The 21,695-nt window shown below is 40.1% G+C and overlaps 1 long non-coding RNA gene across 1 annotated transcript in view; it reads right to left on the bottom strand.

Moving 5' to 3' along the window:
• Nucleotides 1–579: 579 nt before the first annotated feature.
• The window catches only part of LOC150039647 (uncharacterized), a 33,369-nt gene continuing 12,253 nt past the window's right edge, over nucleotides 580–21,695 (bottom strand). Inside the window, exons 2-4 of the long non-coding RNA XR_016534283.1 lie at nucleotides 4,324–4,395; nucleotides 3,442–3,620; nucleotides 580–920 (exon numbers count right to left, since the gene is read on the bottom strand). This is a non-coding gene — a long non-coding RNA (uncharacterized LOC150039647). The remainder of the gene's footprint in view (nucleotides 921–3,441; nucleotides 3,621–4,323; nucleotides 4,396–21,695) is intronic.

The following is a 21,695-nucleotide window of genomic DNA, read 5'->3' as shown; positions in this document are numbered from 1 at the left end:
CTTATTTAGCAGAACCCTTCAAGTTGAGCACAATAGCCATACTGTGCATGATAACAGGGGCTAAGACCATCTATTCCTATGCTGATAGCCACTGTTTGGAGATATTATAAAGTTATACTGAGGCAAGTGGGTTTTGTGCTGATTTAATCAGTAATGAGCAGTGGTTTTATTTAATAAATTTTACTGCTGGTTATCGAGGTGGCTGGGTCGAGGTGGTTGTCATGAGCCACTTAGAAATGCAGTGGGTGAGAAGAAAAATAAACCCTCCCTCCTCAAACTTAATGCTGTAGGAGAAAAGTGTGAGCCCAGTGTGGCATTTTAGTCTTTCTAGGTAAGCCATCTTGTTGTGTGCTGTCTTGTTGTAGCTTGCTACACCCAGCTATGTGGAACAAACTTTTGAATTTGCCCTTGAAATTCTAGAACAGTTATGGGATTATTTCTAACGAGTGGCATTCATGGTCTCTATTCAAATGATGAATTTGGGTCATCCAGAAATGTGGAAGGTATTTTTCCATTTTATCTCTCTGATTTTGTCCTATTTTTTTAAAGGGTTGCTTTTTAGAAACACCAGTTGGCGGCATGCTGAATCTCTAAATTTGGTTCCCCACATCTTCTGTTTTATTGATGATGATTTTGTGTCATTGTTCTTTGACTGTCTTCTGAGCAAGGTTTTTGCATTGGTCCTGCACAGCATTGGTTTTAGACCCCATGGTTTCCCATTGTGTTTAACGGATAATTCCATTTTGCTCTTAAATTTTTGTATTTCCAGTGTTTTTTCTTCTCTGCCTTTTATACATTTTTAGTCAGTCTCTTTTTAAACAAATAATAGTTATATGTTTTTATTGCCTGGCATGTATTTATTTTCCTCCATCAAATATTCCTCAATCCCTCTGGGATTCCCACAGTGATATATATTTACCCTAGAAAATTAGAAAAGAAAATATGGGTAAGAAAGAATATGTAAATGACCATTATTCCATTAACTCTCAAAAAAAATCCCCATCACAGTTAATATAATGAAATGTTTCCTTTCAGCTAAAATTTGCATTTCTTTTTCTTTAATCTTTTAAAGCAAAACTGAGGTGTCTTTAGCATGTACTGCTACCCTTAACTTTTAACTTTGAAACAATTATAGGCTTGTAAGAAGTTTGAAAAAAAGAAAAAAAAAGACGTCTCTCGTGCCCTTGGCTCAGTTTTTTCACTGTGCCATTGAATATAACCTTGACACAACCTCAACACCAAGAAATTTACATTGGTTGTGTAAAATAAGGTTTCCCTGGTCACAGATTTGATTGATTGAGCATTGACCATCATTTAGCATGAGCTCCTTGGTGCATGGAATTGTGTGTGTGTGTGTGTGTGTGAGAGAGAGAGAGAGAGAGAGAGAGAGAGAGAGAGAGAGAGAGAGAGAGAGAGAGAGAGAGAGAGAAGAAACAGGGGGTGGGAGAAAGAGAGAGACAGAGAGAGGGAGAGAGGAAGAGAGAGAGAGAGAGAGAGAGAGAGAGAGAGAGAGAGAGAGAGAGAGAGAGAGAGAGAGAGAGAGAGAGAGAGAGAGAGATTATCTGTAGTTTTATCTGACACATACAGGCATGGGCCAGACAAAACCCAAATACAGAAATCAACACCCTGGTGTTGCCCCAGTCCTCACAACCTCTACTCCATCTGCAGGCTCTGGAACACTCCAATTTGCTTCTCTTTAGTCTTGCCATTGGCCAATCATAAGGCATAAAGCCTTGGTTAGACAGAAGGAGTAAGCATGAATTATTTATTATTCATTTTGGAGATCTGTTACAGAACCTGGTGAAATAGCTAATACTTGAGCATAGGTACATTTCCAGATCACTGAGAGTACATTTGCAAATGCTCTCACAAAAACTCCCTGAACACTTTTGAGACAACTCCTCTATTAATTAGCTTGACTTAGTCATCCAACGCTCATACCATTTTGTACCCCATAAGTGCATATGTAACTATAATTTTCAAAAAGGTATATAAACAGAATCATACAGCATGTACAAAGCTGATAGTCTAGTGTAGGGTCTGCTGCCCACTATCTAGCTACTCAATAGGCATCGGTTGGGAAGATTATATATAGTTCAATGCTGGCCCTGCAGGAAGTTTAAGACATCGTCTTGACAAAGATAGTAATGGTGGTACACATTTGTCAACCTGGGAAGTATAGATAGAAAGATGGCAAAAAAAAGTGAGCCCTTATCTTAAAAACAACAACAAAAAAAAGGGCATGGTTCAAGTAGTATGCCATTTGCATAGCATATTGAAAGGCCCTGAGTTCAAACCCTAGAGAAAATGGGAGGGGCTGAAGGGAGGAGGAGAGAGGGGAGAAGGGAGGTGAAGAGGGATGGTGGAGAAAGGGGAGAAGAGGAAAGGGAAGGAAAGAGAGAAGAAAGGAAGGAATTAAGCTATTGTGAACATTCATGCATAGATTGAGATTCTGCATTATATATTGTTTTTAAAAAGCCCTCATTTTCAAAATTGGTACTTGAAGTGTTTCTCCAGGTCATTGTTGAGTTTTTGGAAACAGTTTTAATGACTGCATAGTATTCTACCATATGAAGGTAGTTCCATTTATTTAACCACTTCTCAACAAGTTCATGTTTCTTTGAGTTTTATTGACAGCCTACCAACTGCTTTTTAGAGTTTTTCCTCCTCTTTCTCATCATAAATCTTTTGAAAATATGTGCACTTTCCATGTAATTTTAGTGCAACGGCACATTTCAAGTACGGTAAGAAATTATTTTCCTATATCCCAGATTGTTGGATTTTAATTCCTCTTTAATTCTCTTGGAAATGGAAACAGGGTCAGGCAAGGCTTGATGTTTGCCAATTGACACTATGGGTGGGTTTTCCTGGCTTTCCCCATTGAGCCTGGGAGTCTTGGTGAATCTTCATCACCACCTAAGGGAGGGCTGATGAACCCGCCTGGCTGCTGTCCAGAGTGCTGAAACCTGCCGGCTATAGCTAAGCGTGGGCAGAGTCCAGCTCTTTGTCTCCCTGACATGAAAGTGAAAATGTATCCATGAATTTGTTACAACCATGGATTCCTTAGCATGGCATTTCCAAACAGCACATTCAACATGAGCCAAAGGACAAAATTTCTACTGCTCCAAACTGCTGCTCTGTGTGTGTGTGTGTGTGCGTGCGTGTGTGTGTGTGTGGCACACCCTGTATCCTGAACTACCCTTCCCCCCACTTTCCAGCTCACATCTTCTTTGCAACAAGGTCCCACTGTTCATTCCTTCTTCAGTCACAACTCTGGCTATCCCAGCCACCAAGTGGCTCTAATAAAGCAGCTGCATTGTGGAGAAGAGGTCAGTGGGGAAGTCAGTACTTCATTAGAACCTACTTCCTCCACACCAGAGCCACACAGATCTCAGCTCTCAGGGCTTTCCCTCTCCACCCCCCTGCCCTGCCCTTCTTCACCTTCCTGTTCTGTCTCTGGTGGACAAGAAAGAATTCCTTGCTGGTGATTTCTTCAGAAGTCTGTGTGGGTGGGGCTCTTGCCAGCTTTGCATCTTGATGTGGCTCGGAGTGATTTTCACAGGGATGGGGTGTTCTACGAATCAGATGCTTCTCGCTTTCCCTCCTTGCTACCTAGAAGTCTGCAATAGTTTTGTGATCTCAAAATTTTCTGCAATACTTCACTGCTTGAAAAACACTTCTGTGCATTATCTCAGCTCATTCATCCCATGTTTGAGTACTGGTTATATAGGCCAGGCTCTGAGAATAACATAGCCCCTTCCCTTTGTTTTGCCTTAGAATTTGCCAATGACTTCACACAATATTTAGCATAAAACTTCCATCACATTCCTAGTTCACTCCCCCCTCCACCACAGTTTCCATGTCCTATCCATACCCCCCACCCCCACACTTCTCTTATAGAGCCCACTACCCACTTCCATCCAGAGAGAGTAGTTATTATCCTGGAACCTGCTTATGACTTTGGTCTGAGATGTTCTTTCTACATGGTCCTATAGCTTACTGCTTCTTGTCTTTCTAACCTCAGCTTCCACGTCCTCTCCTACCAAGATCAAATATTGGCAACAAAAGCACTCCCCCCAAAAACCCCCGAGCCCCAAACCAAATCATTGCTCATAGCTGCAGTCTGTAACTAGACTAGGAATGAGCAAGGCCTCCACCAGGACTCAGGTTAGACATTGTGAACACAGTGGCACCAAGCTTTCACGTCCCTTGGTTTCTTGCTGTGTTCTTTCTCCTATCTGCCAATCTTCAAGTTGACAAGACCTTGCCAAGAGATGGGCAATAAGATGATGTCAGCCTAAAAGGGGATGTGGTAATGCTTACAGATCCCTTGCCAGGAACTGCTGTTGGCTTCTCTTCTCTGATTTTGAATCTGCTCATGTATAAGCCCACATTCTAGAGGAAAGAAAATAAAATAAAACAGGATTAATTTTCAAAGTGACCCCGCCATCTCTGGAAGAGCACCATTAACCTTATCTACTTAGGAACCTGGTCAGCTTCCCAGCCCCTGTTCCAAGAATGATTCACCCTATTGACGTGAGAAAACAGAGGCCCAAACACACTGGTCCTGGTGTTTACCCACAAAATGTTCCACAGGAGGCTCAGTTTGACTTTTGCTTCCCCCCCCTCCTCCTGAGGAGATGGAGGAGGGCTGGTTGCTGTGGCGACACAGGATGCTGACATCTTTGCTTGGTGCTTCCAGGGAAGGTTTCCTTTTGTTCTTTCTGGGTGGAGGATGGATGGGATGGGTTGAGCTGAGAGTGGTGCGCTGAGATTGGAGCCTCCACTCCCAACCAGGTAGATGGCATCTGATCTAGAGGCCACTGGTTGTGACTTGAACTCCCATCCCTGTGGAGATCAAGTCTCCACCTTGTTAGTCTCGGCTTCTTCCTCAGGATAAAAAAAAAGAACTTTGCTTCACAGAGGCTCTGCTGAGCAAATGAAGTTGTTCTTTTAAGTGATGAGGTGGACACCTACATAGGATAGAGCAAGGTGATAGGTGTTGGCCAGTACAAAGTTATCACAGCCATGGTCATCTGGATGTTTATCACCAAGACATTTCCAGGAGCTTCTATGGAGGTGACAGAGCCAGGGCTCTGGGGCAAAGAGAACAGAGGTGAAACCTTTACCCAGCCATTTATGAGCTGGTGAACTCACTCATGTGCTCAAGTTCAGGTCCACCATGTTGTGAACAAATAAACTCACGCACGTGCCTCAGTTCCCTTATCTAGGAAAACAGACGATAGAATTTCCCCCTTCCTCCCCCTCCCCTGCCACTTCTCTTCCCCCCCCCTTTTCAGGGTTGTTTTGAAGATTCAGCAAACTTAGTTCAACCCAAGCATCTGGCACATGAGAGTTAGCCCAGACTGGATTTGAATAGATATCAAACAGCAGGGTAACATTTGATTATAGGATAATATCTATCACTTAGGAACTTTCAAAGGCACTTCATTGTCAAGGAAGAGTAAAAAGGAAAAGAAAAGAAAATAGTATCTTACAACCTGTTTGAAATAAAATCGATTCCTTAGACAGCTCTAAAATGACCAGTGCCAGGTAGGCCTGGGTGGGCAGTCCTTTGGCCAACCAGTAGACACTTGTTAAGTACCTTCTATGTGGTCAGTTGTTTTTTCCTTTTTTTGCCAGTCCTGGCGCTTAAACTCAGAGCCTGGGCACTGTCCTTGAGCTTTCTCAAAGCTAGCTCTCTACCACTTGAGCCACAACACCACTTCTGGCTTTTTCTGTGTACTAAGGAATTGAACCCAGGGCATTGTGTATGCTAGACAATGCCATTGGGCCACCCTGTCCTGTGGTGGTCAGTATGTTTTCTGGCATTCCACGTAAGGGAAGAACATCAAGAAGGATCCACAAGGCAATGTGTGAATGAGAATGTGTATTATCACACCAGGAAGATCATTGGAAAAGGAATCCAAATGGCTCCAAAGACCTTCCAGGTGAAAGGCTCCAACGCTGTCTGCTGCTAGAGTCCTGGGTCTTTTCTAGGTCCTGGGCACCCCATTTCTTGCTCTGCTGTGATGAATGCCCAGAGTCTCAGCAGAGTAATGGGAGTTACTTCTGTGCATTGTGCCGTTGTGGTCTTCCTGTGGCTTCCACCCAGTTCACGCTGGCATAGGTCTCTTTGTTTCCCTCTTTGACCTGCCCTCTGTGTGTCCACCACATGGCATGGGCACTTGGTAGGTTTGAGGTTGAGTCTCATCAAGTCCATTGGGTTTGCTGCATCTCCTGGCAGTCCATGCAGGACACTGGATGTACAGCCTGCCTTAAAAAAATGGTTCTTGGGCCAGGAGTGCTCTAGTGGTAGTGCTTGCCTAGCATGCACAAGGACCTGGGTTCAATTCCTCTGTACCACATAGATAGAAAAAAGCCAGAAATGGTGCTGTAGCTCAAGTGGTAGAGCTCTAGCCTTGAGAAAGCCCAAGGACAGTGCTCAGGCCCTGAGTTCAAGGCCCAGGACTGGCAAAAAATGGTTCTTGAAGATCGTGCTTCCCATCTTATGCCTGGGGATGTCAATGCTCAAGGCAAAGAGCACAGGTCTCTGGGGTCTACCTTGGTCCAGCTACTGAGTGGCTGTGGACTTGTGTGGTGACCCAGGCGAAACAACTGAACTTTCTGTGCCTCAGTTTCCCTACTTGTAAAGTATCATCTGTCCTCTCATAACATTCTAAGACGGATTACATGAGAATGTATATGCATGGGAGGATGGGGTTACAGGCACGAAACTCAGTCAATAATGGCAATCAGTAGTAACCATTATACAAATGTACTCATCCCTTGGTCTTCTTTTAAATTATGAGATTCTTGGTAGAGTTAATGAATGTTAGCATTATTAGCCTCCATGTCAAGCAGGACACCAGTAATAGGTGATCAACCACTGATTACCTAGAGTTCCAATCTTGCCACATGAGCTGTGTGATGTTGAGCAAGACATCCAACTTTTCTGAACCTGGTTTTAAAAAAAATGTATGCTCTGTTAAGATTATGTGTGTGTGCGTGTGTGTGTACACATGCATAAACACACGCGCACACACACAAAAGTATGCTCACACACATGCCAGAACTGAGTGTTGAACTCAGAACCTGGGTGCTGACCCTTAGATTGACTGACTGAATGATTGGTTGATTGATGCTTAGAACTCTCTGGTTAAGCCACAGTGTTAATTAGACATGAGAGTTTCATAAATTTTCCTGCCTGGGCTGACTTTGAACCTCAGATCCTCAGATCTCAGCCTCCTGAGTTGCCAGTGTTACAGGCATGAGCCACTGGTACCCAGTTTACACTAACAAAATTTCTAACTACCTTCGTTCCCTTTAATTCACCCTACAAATATTTTTAGTGCCCATCTGTGGGGGGGGGGGAGGAGAGGGGGTGGCTGGGAACATGGATCCTACCAGAAAGTTTTGAAGGCCAAGATGCCCCATTAGATGGTAGTGTGCCCTTTCTATATGGAAGGGCTCTCTTCTAGAAAGACTCAGCACTGAACCTGGGAGTAAACTTAACTTTGGTTTGAAAACTACCCAGATGATGGAAACAGACAAAACATCTGTATTGATCTTGAAAGCCGAGGTCAGACAGGAGGTCCATGTAGTACCATAATTAGATTTGAAACCATTGTCCTCAAATCCTTGCTTCATATTATGCAACATGAAACTAGAAATGATTCCTTTCCTGGGAAGGTGTGACAGCTTTAGGGCCAGGGACACTTAATGGAGAGGGAAGAAGTTTGCGGGGGAGGGTGTTGGAGGTGAGAAAAGTGAAGGATGGCTGTTGGGGTCAAGTTCACTGGCTCATAGGCTGTCTCTCAGGGCCTATTATATTCCAGACAGAAAGGTTTGAGTGGAGACTGTATATGTTCCTTGGATATAGGCCAAGTTCACATACTGACCTTGCTGGCTCTCCTTGTTCTCATTGAGTGAGGTCAGTTGCTTGAAAGGAGATCTTCCGCTCTGGTTCTAAACTATCCCTCACTCTCCCCCACTCCAATTCCAAACTGAACCAGCCCACATGCAGTGACAGGTAGAAGCCATTCCTTCAGGAGAGGCACTAGGAGCCAGCTGTTAGAATGTAGACAGAGTAGCTTCCAGTCCTTAGCTGGGGCACTGGTCTGAGTGAGGTATACTCTGTAGGTAGGTGGGTGGGGGTGAGTGGATGGTTCTAGAAAACCATTCTTCCTGTTTTCTTAGTGGGCAAGAATTCACATGGAAATGATCTGAAATAAAAGAGTAATTTGAAATTATTTTGAACTTAACCAAAACGTTAAAGTTGGCAGACCTTGACTCTTGGTTGTGACAGAAACATGGTAAGTTTCAGGAAATCAGAATACTGGGGTGATTCGTGGAAGGCACGTGAGCAGGTCATGTGTCTGAGTGGAAACTGGGACTTTTCCACATTTCCACGCCCACCTCTTCTATCAATTCGTCTTATCTTTGAATCGCCTTTTCCTACCCAATCTCTTCACTTAGACTGGCATTCTCCACTCCTCTGTGGGAGAATATCATATGATATCTATGTGTCCATGTGAAAGTAGACACAGATATCAGCAGGTCTCAAGCTGATCTGGCAAACCAATACAATCAATACAAGTTCCCAGTATCCCGATCTCAGAGGAGGACTCTGATTGGGTCAGGTGTTTACCTGTGGACCATCGATGGTAGGTTAATGTTTTTTTTTCTATGATGGCAGTTTCTAGAACAACACCCTGGGGGTGGACTGGAGGGGGGTGACAAAGCTATCCAGGCAAACACAAAGTATGAGGGTGGAAGAGGTTATTTATGATAGCCAGGTATAGTACCACAAATCTGTCATTCCAGCTACTTGAGAGAATCACAAGACCAAGGCCAACTCAGATAAAGGTAGTAGAGGGACTCTGTCTCCAAAAACACAAAAATAAAACAATCAGTATCTAGGGATGGGGTGTGACACAAGTAGTCCCATGTTTGGCTAGCATATGTGAAGTTCTAGGTTCAAGTCTTACACCAGAAGAGAGGGAGAGGGAAAAGGAGAGGAGGAGGAGGGAGGGAGGGGGGAGGGAAGAAAGGAGGGAAGGAGAGAGAGAGAAAAAGGGAGGAAGAAGGGAGAGCATAGGATATGAAAACAACAGACTTAGTGTTTTCTTACTGTAGCATAGCTTGGCTGAGACCCTGTCAGAAGCAGCTTCCTCCATTACTTTCTATTTGAGCAACATTTATTGACTGGTAATTGCTAACCTTTGAGGCCTGGCTGTCGTATGATGTAGTTAGATTTGGCTGTGGACTAGAGTCATACGAGGAAAGGAAGGAGGCCAGCCATTCTGCGTGCTCCTTCTGTCTGCTGTACTAGTGTTTTATATCCACACACTGCGTGGACTTAGTATCCCTTTGTTCTGACGTGGAGACAGAGCCCCCACGAGGGGAAGTAAACTCAAAGTCCAAAGCGAAATAAGCGGAGATAACAAATTCTGAAAGTGGTGAAAGAGCCCAAGTGTTCACCCCTAAGCCTCAAGCTCGCTGGTAACTACATTTCTCTCCGCCTTGGTGTCCTTTCAAACTTAGCAAGAAGTTTCAAGAATAAAGTTAGATAGCCAGGAAGGAAGGAAGGAAGGAAGGAAGGAAGGAAGGAAGGAAGGAAGGAAGGAAGGAAGGAAGGAAGGAAGGAAGGGAAAGAAAAAAAGAAAGAAAGAAAGAAAGAAAGAAAGAAAGAAAGAAAGAAAGAAAGAAAGAAAGAAAAGAAAAGAAAAGCAACCAAGCCAGCTCTAAATGATTCATGATACCCAACATGCATATTTATAGACTCCATCGAGAGTGGAGCACTCGAGGCTCTCTTATGCACACCCCCATACATCTGGAAGCTTCTATCAAGCACTTGGAAGAAAGAAAGACTATGCCACTTATTCACCCACACGTGTCTGTGAGGGGATTTGAACTCTCCGTGAACTGCCACCACCACACGAGCCAAACTCTTAAGTGCCCAGCTGGGAGAATAGAGCTCCAAAATTTGAATTCTGCTCCTGGCTGCACCAGTCATTCTTTCAGTTAGTTGGATTATTTTTTTAAGTTACCCCTCAACCTTGGAGCACCAGCTTCACCCCTCCTCTCTCCCTCTCCCCCCCCTCTTCCTCTTCTCCTCTCTCTCCCATTTGAAGTGTTATTTGCTGTGATCATTTGCAAATCTTTATACTAACAAATGATCTCTTTATTCCCTATTAAAGAAACTCCCGTCCTCCTCTTTCCTCCTTTTTCCTTTCTTCCTCTCTTTAACCTTTCCACCCATCATCTATCCTATCCATTCCCTATCCTTCTATCCATCATCCATCTATCTTCCTTCCTTTCATATCCATCCATCCATCCATCCATCCATCCATCCTCCATTGGTTTATTCAACAATAGTTTGCTTCATCCTTTCCCTGTGTAAAGCAGTAGAGCACTCAGATGGCAGGTGATGGCTCTTCACTGGGCCTCACAGTATTTCCAGGCTGGCAGAAGGCAGAGACAATGCAAACTGTCCAGTAGGGAGCAATGTGTGAGGTGTGAGGTTGGGCAGGGGAAGGGCTGGGTTAGTATGATGGGTTAGAACTCTGGCTTCCTGCTGTCACCTGCTGCACATCTGGAAATTTATGCTCAGGAGAAAGCAAAGAAGAAAATCTTCGAAGGAAGGGCAGTTGATCTTTCATTGGGAAGCTTTGAGGATTCACAAAGGCAGTTGTGCAGCCTCAACTTTGGTGTCTTTCCAATGCTTTGGTGTCTTTCCAGCTTTGCTGTGGGACGTATGTTTAAGTGAATAAGATTAGGGTCATTCCTAATTGCTTATAGAAAAAAAAAGACTCTTGTTTATGGGCTGAGAATGTTGTTTTTTCAACTAATTAGCTTGGTGGGGCTGAACAAAGAGTTGTTTCTGACCCTCCCCAGGCAATTAAACTAAATGTTCCTATCCTGTCTTACAACTCCCGCCTCCTTCTGAGTTTCTGCTGCCAGTGAATGGCACGCCAGGCATGGACACACGCTTTTGCTCTTGTTTTTGCTTTTTAGTTTGCAATGCTAGGATTTGAACTCAGGATTCTGAGCTTGCAAAGACAGGTGCTCTATCTCTTGAATCACGCTGCCGACCACTTGCTGGTTTGATTATGTTCCAGATAGGATTTTGCTTTATGCCTGGGCCAGCCTGGACTGCAATCCTTTTCGTTATGCTTCCCCAGGGTGTACCACTGTTGAGATGGACTCTCAGAAACAATTTATTTATTTATTTTTTGAACTAGACTAGCCTTGAATCTTGATCTTCCAATCTCTGGCTCCCAGGTAGCTAGAATTATAGACTTGAGCCACTGCCACTGCCCCACCTTTTTTTTTTTTTTTTAGAGAAAAGGTACTAGAAAACAGTGCTGTTTTCTTGAGTTCTATTATTGTTTGTATACTGTCATAAGTTGCCATGTTTATGATGACTTTGCACAGTAAGGATAGGAACCTACAGAGTTATTACAGGACCTAGGTGTTTATTGAGTATAGGTTTTACCCATAATCCCTAGAGACGCCTTCCTGCATCCATAATCATAGTGTTGAGATCCAAAGAGACTGAAAGTCCTCCAGCCCACCAGCCCACTGTCCCAAAAGGTCAAAATAGAATTAATTCTGGGAATATCAGCAAAATTAAACTTTTTTTTTAAGTCAGTCATGGGGTGTGAACTCAAAACCTAGATGGTGGGTGTCCCTGAGCTCTCTTTTCTACCATTTTGAGGTACAGCTCCACTACTGGTTTTTGAGTGGTTAATTGGAGAGAAGAGTCTCATGCGGACTTTTCTGCCTGGGCTGGCTTTGAACCATGATCCTCAAGACCTAAGCCTCCTGAGTAGCTACTATTACAGGTGTGAGCTTAAAAACAAAAACATTTTTTGAAAGACGGCTATACTTTAAAACTGATATTTATTCAGGAAATACAGAAGCACCACATAACCACTTTGACACAATAAAATAAGTGAGAATAATGTGTATTCTGTAAGCCTGAGCATTTAGGTCTTAATGACAGCTGTACAGTGAAATACTTATGAGCAGAAAAACCTATCTGTGAAGCAGTCGACAAGCTAAATGTCTCCATGAGTATCACTATATTTGGTAATTGTCTGCAAATGCCAGGGTGAACAGCCTGTCTTTCACAAAATTGATCAAAGCTGGTGATAGGTCACCTAAACTCTTGAAGTCTAGGGTGTGGCTATGTCTGTCAGTATGGAGTCCATCACAGCAGAGGAAATTCTGTTCCAGGTCCCATGAGAAAGGTCAGTTGCTGGTCAATGCTTGACGCTAATTCCATAGTACTCACCACACAAAAGGAAAATTTCTTGACCTGATCCACTCAGATTCCTACACCCATTTCCTCTGTAAACACCAGACACACCCAACACCATTCAAATAATAATGGCAACCATTATTATTTGAATGGTGTTGGGTGTGTCTGGTGTTTACAGAGGAAATGCGGTGCCTAGGCATTCTGAGTGGACTCAGGTCAAGAAATTTTCCTTATGCTGTAGTGGTAGAGTACTACCTGAGAATAGGTCAAGACATTGCCCAGGCCCTGAGGTCAAGCCCATGACTGGCAAAAAAAGAACTACACAACTACTATATGCACAATGATAATATATGCAGATCAAGTTCCAGGGGTCAGGAAGAATATATAATATCTAGGCAGGCAGCCACAGATGGTGACTGAAAAGAAGAAGGTTTTTGAGGTGATATCAATAGACAAAGAGGGCTCTTGGGAAAGCAGTCCCTCATCTGAAAACAAAGTGAGTACTTAGCAAAAAAGATTAAGCTAGGAGCTAGTGACCCACACCTGTAATCCTAGCCACTCAGAAGACTGAGGTCTGAGTATTGTAGTTCAAAGCCAGCCTGGGCATGAAAGTCTGTAAGACTCTTATCTCCAATTAACCACCAGAAAAGCAGAAGTGGTATAAGTTTTAATGTTAATTTGAAAAGGTATAGCTTTTAAAATAAAGGGTATAACCTTTATTTGGTGAAGAGCTCAGGGACAGCGCCCAGGCCCAGAGTTCAAGACCCAAGACTAACCAAAAAAGAAAAGAAAAGAAAAAATTATTAAGTTCATGAAAAAGTGGTTGTTCAAGCTTATCACAAATATTTCATAACCTGCTAGGTATAGTGGAACTGTAGATTTATTATTATTATTATTATTACTATTATTATTTTGCTGTATTGTAGCTAGGTTTTTCATACATTAAAAATATTCACTGTGTTCTTAACTAGAAACTTTTCTCTGGTTTGGTATCCTTTCCAACATAAAAATATGAATCTTTACATCTTCAAAAACCTATTAGACCTTTCTCTACCACTTTTCTTCTGAAATACTTTTCCAATTAACTTTCAATCCATTTTGTGTCTGATAAGAGATGAAACAGTGCTTCCTAGTTAAGATAGAAACAGCTGATATGTGCATAAGTTAATGCTGTACCGTTCCATTTCTTCTGCTATCGAATATAAGGAGTTTTGAGAAAGTGGGGTAAAACCAAATAATATTTTTTTAATTTGTCTAGATTTTCTATGCAAACTTTCTCAAACATTTTAAATAAATTAATATTAGGCTTGAAACTTTTGCACAAAAGTTTTCAGTGATATTGCTTTGCCTATTAGCTCTCTCAAACAGTGTGACTATGTGGAGAATATTCAACCTTCATCATATCTGGAAAAGTCAGGGAAGCAAATATAGTTTGAATTATGATTACATGGTTTGATATTGATTCATTGTATTTTAATTAACTTTTTGTGTATGTATGCCAGTATCTGGGCCTTGAACTGATGTCAGGCTGCTATCCACTAGATTTTTCACTTGATGTTAATACTCAGCCACTTGTATAACAGCTCTGCCTTTGATTTCTTGGTGGCAAATTGGAGATAAGAATTTCCTGGGCTTTCCTGCCCGTGCTAGCTTTGAGCTCCTGTCCTCATATGTGAGCGTCTTGGGTAGCTAGGATTATTGGAATGAGCATGTGCCTGGCCATATTTTAGTTAACTGTTGATTATATATAGTACTGTTTTGTGATGGATAATATAGTACATTTTACAAATCAAGTAGTAATATAATTTTGAAAGTCATTTTATTTGTGTCTGTCAAAAACAACCAAAGCAGATTAGAATTTATAGATATGGGTAAATGTTTAGATAGAAAAAAACAATATCCCTAATGGTCCATGCCTTAAAACTAGTACCACACATTGATGTAATAGTACAGAAATATGAACCAAAAATTTGATCAAAATGATTGAGTTTGACTTATTGCCTTATTGGGGGCAACAAGTTAACTTCCAGAGTCTCTCATCAAACTTTTGGGAGGCAGTTGTCTTTATTTCAAAGGGTATTGGTGTTAGAAGCTTGTTAGGATGGTGTAGTAGAGGGTTCCAAAGAATAAACAGAACAAGGAGGAGAAATGCAAGATAATGAGAAAACTGTCAAAACTGTGAGACATTATTGACCTTTTGGGAAATCATATCCCAACCTACTGTCGTTCCAGGACATGAGCTGTAAACTTTCTTCTTTATGTAAAGTAAATTTGGGTTGTGTTTCTCTTGTTTAAATTACTGCATCTTAAATAACATAATGTCCAAATAAGGGAAAAAGTGTTTTTAGGCTGGGCCTAAAAAGAGAAATTCAACATTTCTGAGGCTTTTCAGATTAAATTTAGTAAGTATACAATCAATAGTTTTATTCTTAGTGGACAGATTTGAGGGCTTGCCATTGTATTACTTTTAACTTTTTAAAATTTATAACAATATTGTATTTTTTCTTTCTAGGGCCAGTATTCCCATCAGAGCAAAGAATGAATTCCATATTCTGTAATAAAGTTTCATTTGTATCTCCAAATCATGGAGAGTACAGTTTTTAAAACTTATTACTGGGACAAATTACCTTAAGCCTTTTGCTGTCCTAGAGTAGATATTTTCTTTTTAGCATTATCATTTCGGTTGTTGTACTTCAAAGTTGTTATGTCCTTGAAGCAATGTGCCAGAATGTCAATTTTAAAAATCTTTCTAAAGCCAACAGAGATTTAACTCTTCAAATCATTTCTGAGAGCCTACATAATCCCCCTTAAGTCTCCTAGTCTTCCATTTCAAATAGTTCCATCAGCATTTTTAACTTTATATTGATCTGGTAAACTAACTGGAAAAGAAATGGTGTAGTAATGTGAAGGCTGAGTGAGGCAGAGCGGGTACTCGGTATTAATAGACACTCAGAGCAACATAGGAACTGCTTGAAAACATCAAGATTTAAATGAGTCAAGTCAATGCTTGTGCATGTTCTTGATCTCTAAGACTGGACACACACATTAGTTTCCCTTTCTTAATTCCAGTCATAGTTTTAACACTTTAAACCCCCATTTGTGCAGCTATTTTAGAAATACAGGAGAGAGGGTAAGGTGAGATGAGAGTTGATTTGGCTTTAAAGTATATAGAAATGAGGTGATGCCCAGGAGCCTTCAAAGCCACCATGCCAAGAAATACCAGTGCTTATTATATAGTGAGATTTTGGAAGAGAAGAATAATAATATCCTCCTCTGGTCTTACAGTGTGAGTGTTCACAGTCCTGTATACTTTATCATATCCTAGTGAATTTTTGTCTTTTACTTTCCAATGTTTTTACTTGGAGAATTATAGGCACATTCTAGATCAAAAAACTCAATAGCTATGTGCATATGATCATACAGAAATACGATTTATAGAAATGAACTACAAGAGATGGAGATAAGACTTTGGTTTTTGCTGTTTGCCTTTTGATTTTTGCCTTTTGTCTTTTTGATGTTTGTCTGTTTTCTCCTTTGCCACCACTTGTGATTTCTGTACCTTTTGTCTGGTATGTATGTTATCTATTTGGGGGAGGGAGAGGGGCACTGAAATGGTGGGACACAGGGTGAACAAATGTATTGGTGATACTCACTAGATGCTATGTTGAAAATTAACTATAAAAATTGTGGGAGTGGACTGGGAGTTTGGCGTAGCGGTAGAGTGCTTGACTAGCATACATGAAGACCCGGGTTCGATTCCTTGGTACCATATACTTAAAAGCCAGGAGTGGTGCTGAGGCTCAAGTGGTAGAGTTCTAGCCTTGAGAAAGTCCAGGGACAGTCCTCAGGCCCTGAGCTTAAGCCCAGGACTGGCAAAAAAATTGTGGGAGAGTTGGTTACCTCATATTGTAACGGTATTTTACCTTTTATCTGATATATTGTATATGTTTATTTGGTTATTTGAAATAGGATAGGGAAGGGGGGAAAACAAGATGAGTGGCGAGGATGGAGGGAGGGAAATGGGGAACAAGACATGAGAAAGGGTATCAATGTATGTGAAGTAATTCACCTTCTATCTGGTGAATATAATGTAACCCTTCTATTAATTACAAAAATATATTTAAAATGTAAAAAATGTGGGAGAGGAAAGCATTTAAGAAATAGTTACTGAACTGTCGAGTTTAATTAGATCTCTAATTTATTTAAGTCTCTTTTTAACAGGGTCTGCAACAAAAACTCAACAAAAGTTAATTATAATTACAATTGTAATGGTGAAAGGTTAAGATATAATCTGAGGTATATACCCTGCTATTAAGGAACTGGCATTTCTTTTGGGAAAGAAGCTCAGTTCTTCCTTGAACACCTTGAGGTTTTTGAAGAGTAATAGTTCTAGTACAAGAATGGATCACATAGAGAATATTAGGCATTATGGAGGAACATGGATATGATAAAGCTGTCTAGGTATATTCTGGTACCTATACCTATACATCCTAGGCCTCCAGCACTTGTTGAAATTGTGATTTCACTCCCATAGCCTATGGACTAAGGGAGTTAAAATTACTTGGGTACTGAATCAACATTTTAAAGTGAAGACTGTCCAGGAATGTTCATATGTAGATCTGCCTGTAGAAATTGGAGCTAACAAAAGCAGAAATATAATGCTCCACAAATACTGTCTGAAAATGTAAATTTTCTTTTTTAAGGTATTTTTATTGTAATGAATAGAAGGGTTATATTATATTTGCCAGATAGAAGATATATTACTTCACAAACATTACTACCCTTTCTCATGTTTGCAATTGTGATTTTTCTTCTGATATACTTTCTACTCAGGACTTATGTGATCACTGGGAATACGGATTTAAAAATAAATATAGCATTCTCAATTATATTTACATTTCAAATAATTAACTGTGTATGTATGTAGGTCTCACAAATTTCCTGAGAACTTTTTCAGATTTTCTCAGTGGTATGAGCTTCATTTATTCTGGTAGTTTCTCGTTCCTGAGAGCTACCTTGAACTATTATGTAGATTTCTGTATGTACTGCAAACTCCAAGTATGGGGTTCTTCTTTCATGGTAGAGATTATTGCCCTACCCTTATACTCTTCCTTCAAGTCTTAACATGTACATAGATATCCTCATACTAAGTAGGTATTTTTACTGTTGGTTTCACAGTGAGCTCTACAAAAACAAATTTCACCTGTATAATAAGATTTCTATTTCTCTTTCTAGACTAAATCCTATAGGACAAGAATTACTTTTTGCTTTACCTTTATGTAGTCTGTTGTACTCAACATGAGAAACCTGCTGAATGAACATATGTAGAATATACAAGGAATAATAAGTCTTATCAGTGTGATTATCATTAACAAGCTACCTTTTTATTTTCTTGCCATATTTTCACAATGTATTTCAAAGATATTAATAGCCATTCTCTTTTATATATTAATGTGATGTTTGTGAGCAATAATTTTTCTATTGTGTGGTGGCCAATTCTGGTTCCTAAAATAATAACAAAAATTCATTGAGCAGGAAGTGGTGCTGTGGCTCAAGATGTAGGGTGGTAGCTATGGGCTGAAGAGCTCAGGGCCAATGCCGAGACCCAGAGTTCAGGTCCCACGACCAAAAACAATAAAACATTATTGAGCACCCTACAATGTCCCAGTTGCTGTTGGAGCTGCTTATAGATATCTAATGTGCACCATAGCCAACCATGAAAAGATCAATGCTAACTTGGAAAACAGTAATTAAGAATCCGGAATGTCAGTTAATTTAGTATTTCACAGGCTATTGATATTAGGACCAGATTAATTATTAATTCTCTATATGGACTGAATCACTAAAAAAATCAAGATCAAAACAAAATCTATTGCTGCTATGTAAAGGAAGTTAGAGGCAGCGTTAAGAAATAATTCAACAATTTGGTGCTGCAGTTTCCAATACACAAGATGCACTTCTGCTTAGATGATAAATTTTATAATAATTAAACAAAAGCCATATAATGAATGATTGTTGTCCTTAATCTACTATGTTATCTTTCATCTCCTTTGCTGTCCCTTGGGTAACTCATATTGTTACAGTATCTCACTTTGTTATCTGATATATCGAATTTATTTGTATTTGGTTATTTGAAATTTGATAGGCAAGGGGTAAAACCAAGACAGGGGGTGGGTGGTGGGTGGGGGAGAGGTTAATGGGTACCAAGACATGTGAAAGGGTATTAATGTATGTGAATGAATGCACCTTCTATCTGGCAAATATCATGTAACCCTTTTATTAATTACAATAAAAAAAGAAAAAAATAAATAATATAAAACAGTTTGATTGATATTAAATTTTTGCTGAAAATCTTACCTTTTGTTTTACTTAGCCATAAAAATCATCTCACCAGAAATAATACAGTTTTATAAACCGTGGCATTCTTTCAATCCAGAGATATTTTAAAATGGTGATCTATGTTCATAATCATGTTTGAAACTTAGTTATAGATTATTTCTTTTTTGGAAATAGCTCCTATAAATTAGTATTCTACCTCTTATGTGTTTTTTATTAAGATTTTACATATGAATTTTTCTACATTTGTTTTAAATGTTTGATAATACAACCTTTTTAAGGTTTACAACTCCCAGCTCACAGACTACAAAGTGTTTTAAATTAGTAAGAAACTGGAGAAAATATCAAAGATGTTCAGCTACAACTGCCATGTTTAGAATAGATTATTTGTTATGGTTTGTAGGCTTTTCTAACTCTCAAAAGTCTCTCAAAAAAAGGTGAATTTCTTTGAGCTTTTTTCTTCTCTCTATCATACTTTGTGTTTGTCCTGCTGTCTTTTTAGACATAGCACGAAGCACCTCCCAGATGCAGTCTCTCAATCTCAGACTTCCCAGTCTCCAGAACTGTGAGACAAAAAAAAACTTCTACTGATTATGATTGACCCAGTCTGTGGTATAGCGACTGCATCACAAAACAGACTAAAAAAGAAAATTGATATTGAAAAGTGAGACTATCACTATAGCAAATAGTTAAACATGTGGAAGCAGCTTTGAAGCTGGATAAAAACCAGAAGAATTTGGAAGAGCAGGCCAGAAAACCGGTATTGTCACTAGCAACATATTGAGGTTTGTGCTGGTGAGGATTGGGAGAAAGAAGGGTGCTGTAGAGAAAGTCTGAATCCTCTAAGAAGAGTGCTTAGGTAATTTGACAGAATGCTGATGGAAGTATAGTTAGCCAATCTATGGTGGAAATGGAGAACAATTTCCTGGAAGATGGAGTAAAACCCATCCTCTCTGCAGTCTCTCTCTGCTTTAGAGCTTTGTGGAAGAAAAATATATGATAGATGAACTTACAAAGCCAAAGAAGCAGGGTTGCCAAAGGCTTTGTGGTGTCAACCACCACTGTGTGTCCAATAGAGAACACATGCAGAGAACTGGTATAGAGTTTGGGGTCTAATGTTGCTTTCCTTGTGTGAATTTACGTGGGTCCTGTTGTCCATTTCTTTTTTGATGTATGTCCTTCCACTGTGTTTGAGAAGCACTTAACCTTAACACTTTGATTTAAAACATCCTAGCTAGACAGAATTTGCCTCAGGATGAATCATGTTTTAGGTCTAGTTATGTCTGATTTAGCTGAGAGTTTGGACCTGTGAGTTGCTGTTGAGTTGCTGTTGGAATACGTGAGGATGTGGGGAGCTATGGAGTATAGAATGGATGTATATTGTGTTTGCAGAAGACATGAATTAGACATGAACTGTGGAGGATCCAGGGCAGGATGTTCGCAGGTGGAATGACTCCTCTACACCCTTTTGGAATTTCATTGCTGTGTTGAGGTGAGACCTTTAGAAAGTCATTACATCATGACAGTGCTGCCTCATAAATGGAGTAATGTTACCGATACTAGATACAGCCTAATTTTTATCGTATTTACATACATATGTATTTACATACATATGTTGTATTTACACAAAAATACATATCAAATACTAATAAAAATGTGACTTATTGGACTGTTATCTTAAGGGCACTTCTAAAATTCACTTCTCAAAAAGGAGAGTGTTGCTAGTATGGTATATGTATTCTCAAGTTTCTCCATCTCTGCATGCCACTTGCCAACGATCAAATGTTGCTTTCTTTCAACATTTTTATGCAAAGTAGAGCCTTAACATCAGTAAAATCATGCAGAAAATACCCGTGTCCTCTTTTATGACTGTCAAAGTTTGTTTTATAAACTTGGTGACAAAGCTTAAAAGTGGATCTACCTACTCCATCTCTTAGCAACTACCCCATGATTTTATTTTCAGCTCGGATGTTAGAACTTGTACATTCCATGTGGTGATTTGGTATTTAGGTCTCTTGCTTTTATCCTTTCTCTCTCTCCTTGATCTTGGTTCTCAAATTCTTAACACCTTGGAATCTCCCCAGTGCTTTCCAGACGTAAGTGATTTTATATTTTAGTCAAGTTTGCTTGTTGTTTGCAGTGGAAATATTGATCCTCAATGAGCAAGTACTTCACCAATATAAACAGAAATCAAGCCAAGCAAGTTTCATGTTTTTGAACTGTTCTTTCTGTTTTGCTGGCTAATTTTATGATACAGAAATTTAGTTTTCTTGGGTTGACTCATAATTCTACAGAAGATCCTTCTCCAGCACCTACCTACTCACTCTCCTATCTCTTCAACAGGGCAAACCCTACTTCCTTGAATAAAAGATTTCTTCCTGGTGTCTATCTTGCATGAAGAGTGTACAAGGATCATTTTATGTTCTATCCAGATGCTTATGATTGTTTCTACTTTGTTTAGAACCAAGGAACAAACTAGGAGATTGGTCTTAACTCTAAGGAGAAGGATGAGTAAACCTCTTCTGTTCTTTTTCAAGCACCCTATTTTCTGTTCTATTTCAAAACCCTATGGTTAAAATCTGCAGGTTTGCTGCATCTTTCACTACTTTGAGTAGTAAGTGACACGTCTCGGTCTCGTGATGTTGTTTCCTGTATTTTCTGCTTTTGCTAGGATGCTGGTTCTTATTTTCAAGACTAGTGGTTCTTTGCGAAGTATTGAGAAGTTGTGGATTTTTTCCTTCTCTACCCAGGACTTGGCAGAAGGAAGCCATACATTTGTTACTTTTTAATCTATTTTCTGCTTTAGAAATGTAACTCCAATTACATTGTTCTGATTTAGTTTCTTTCCAAATATAACTGGAGTATGGCCATGGCATGTGTACCAGTTCCTCCTAGGATGTCTATTTCAGCTTAATTCTTTTATCCCCCTCATTCCCTTATCAGTGAAACATAGAATTCTTACCATTGCTCCTGTGGATTTGGAGCATCTGGACTCGTGGGAACAGCTAATTCCCTTCATGACCTCTTGCTTAAAACAGTTCCTTATTTAAACATTTCCTTCTATTATGCTCTTCTGTTCTGGGGTATCCAG

The sequence above is a fragment of the Megascapheus bottae genome, unplaced genomic scaffold (assembly GCF_031878675.1).
Source record: "Megascapheus bottae isolate mThoBot1 unplaced genomic scaffold, mThoBot2.hap1 HAP1_SCAFFOLD_53, whole genome shotgun sequence".
Taxonomy (NCBI): domain Eukaryota; kingdom Metazoa; phylum Chordata; class Mammalia; order Rodentia; family Geomyidae; genus Megascapheus; species Megascapheus bottae.
Note: the sequence above shows the minus strand (reverse complement) of the source record. Positions and strands in the feature narration are given on the sequence as shown.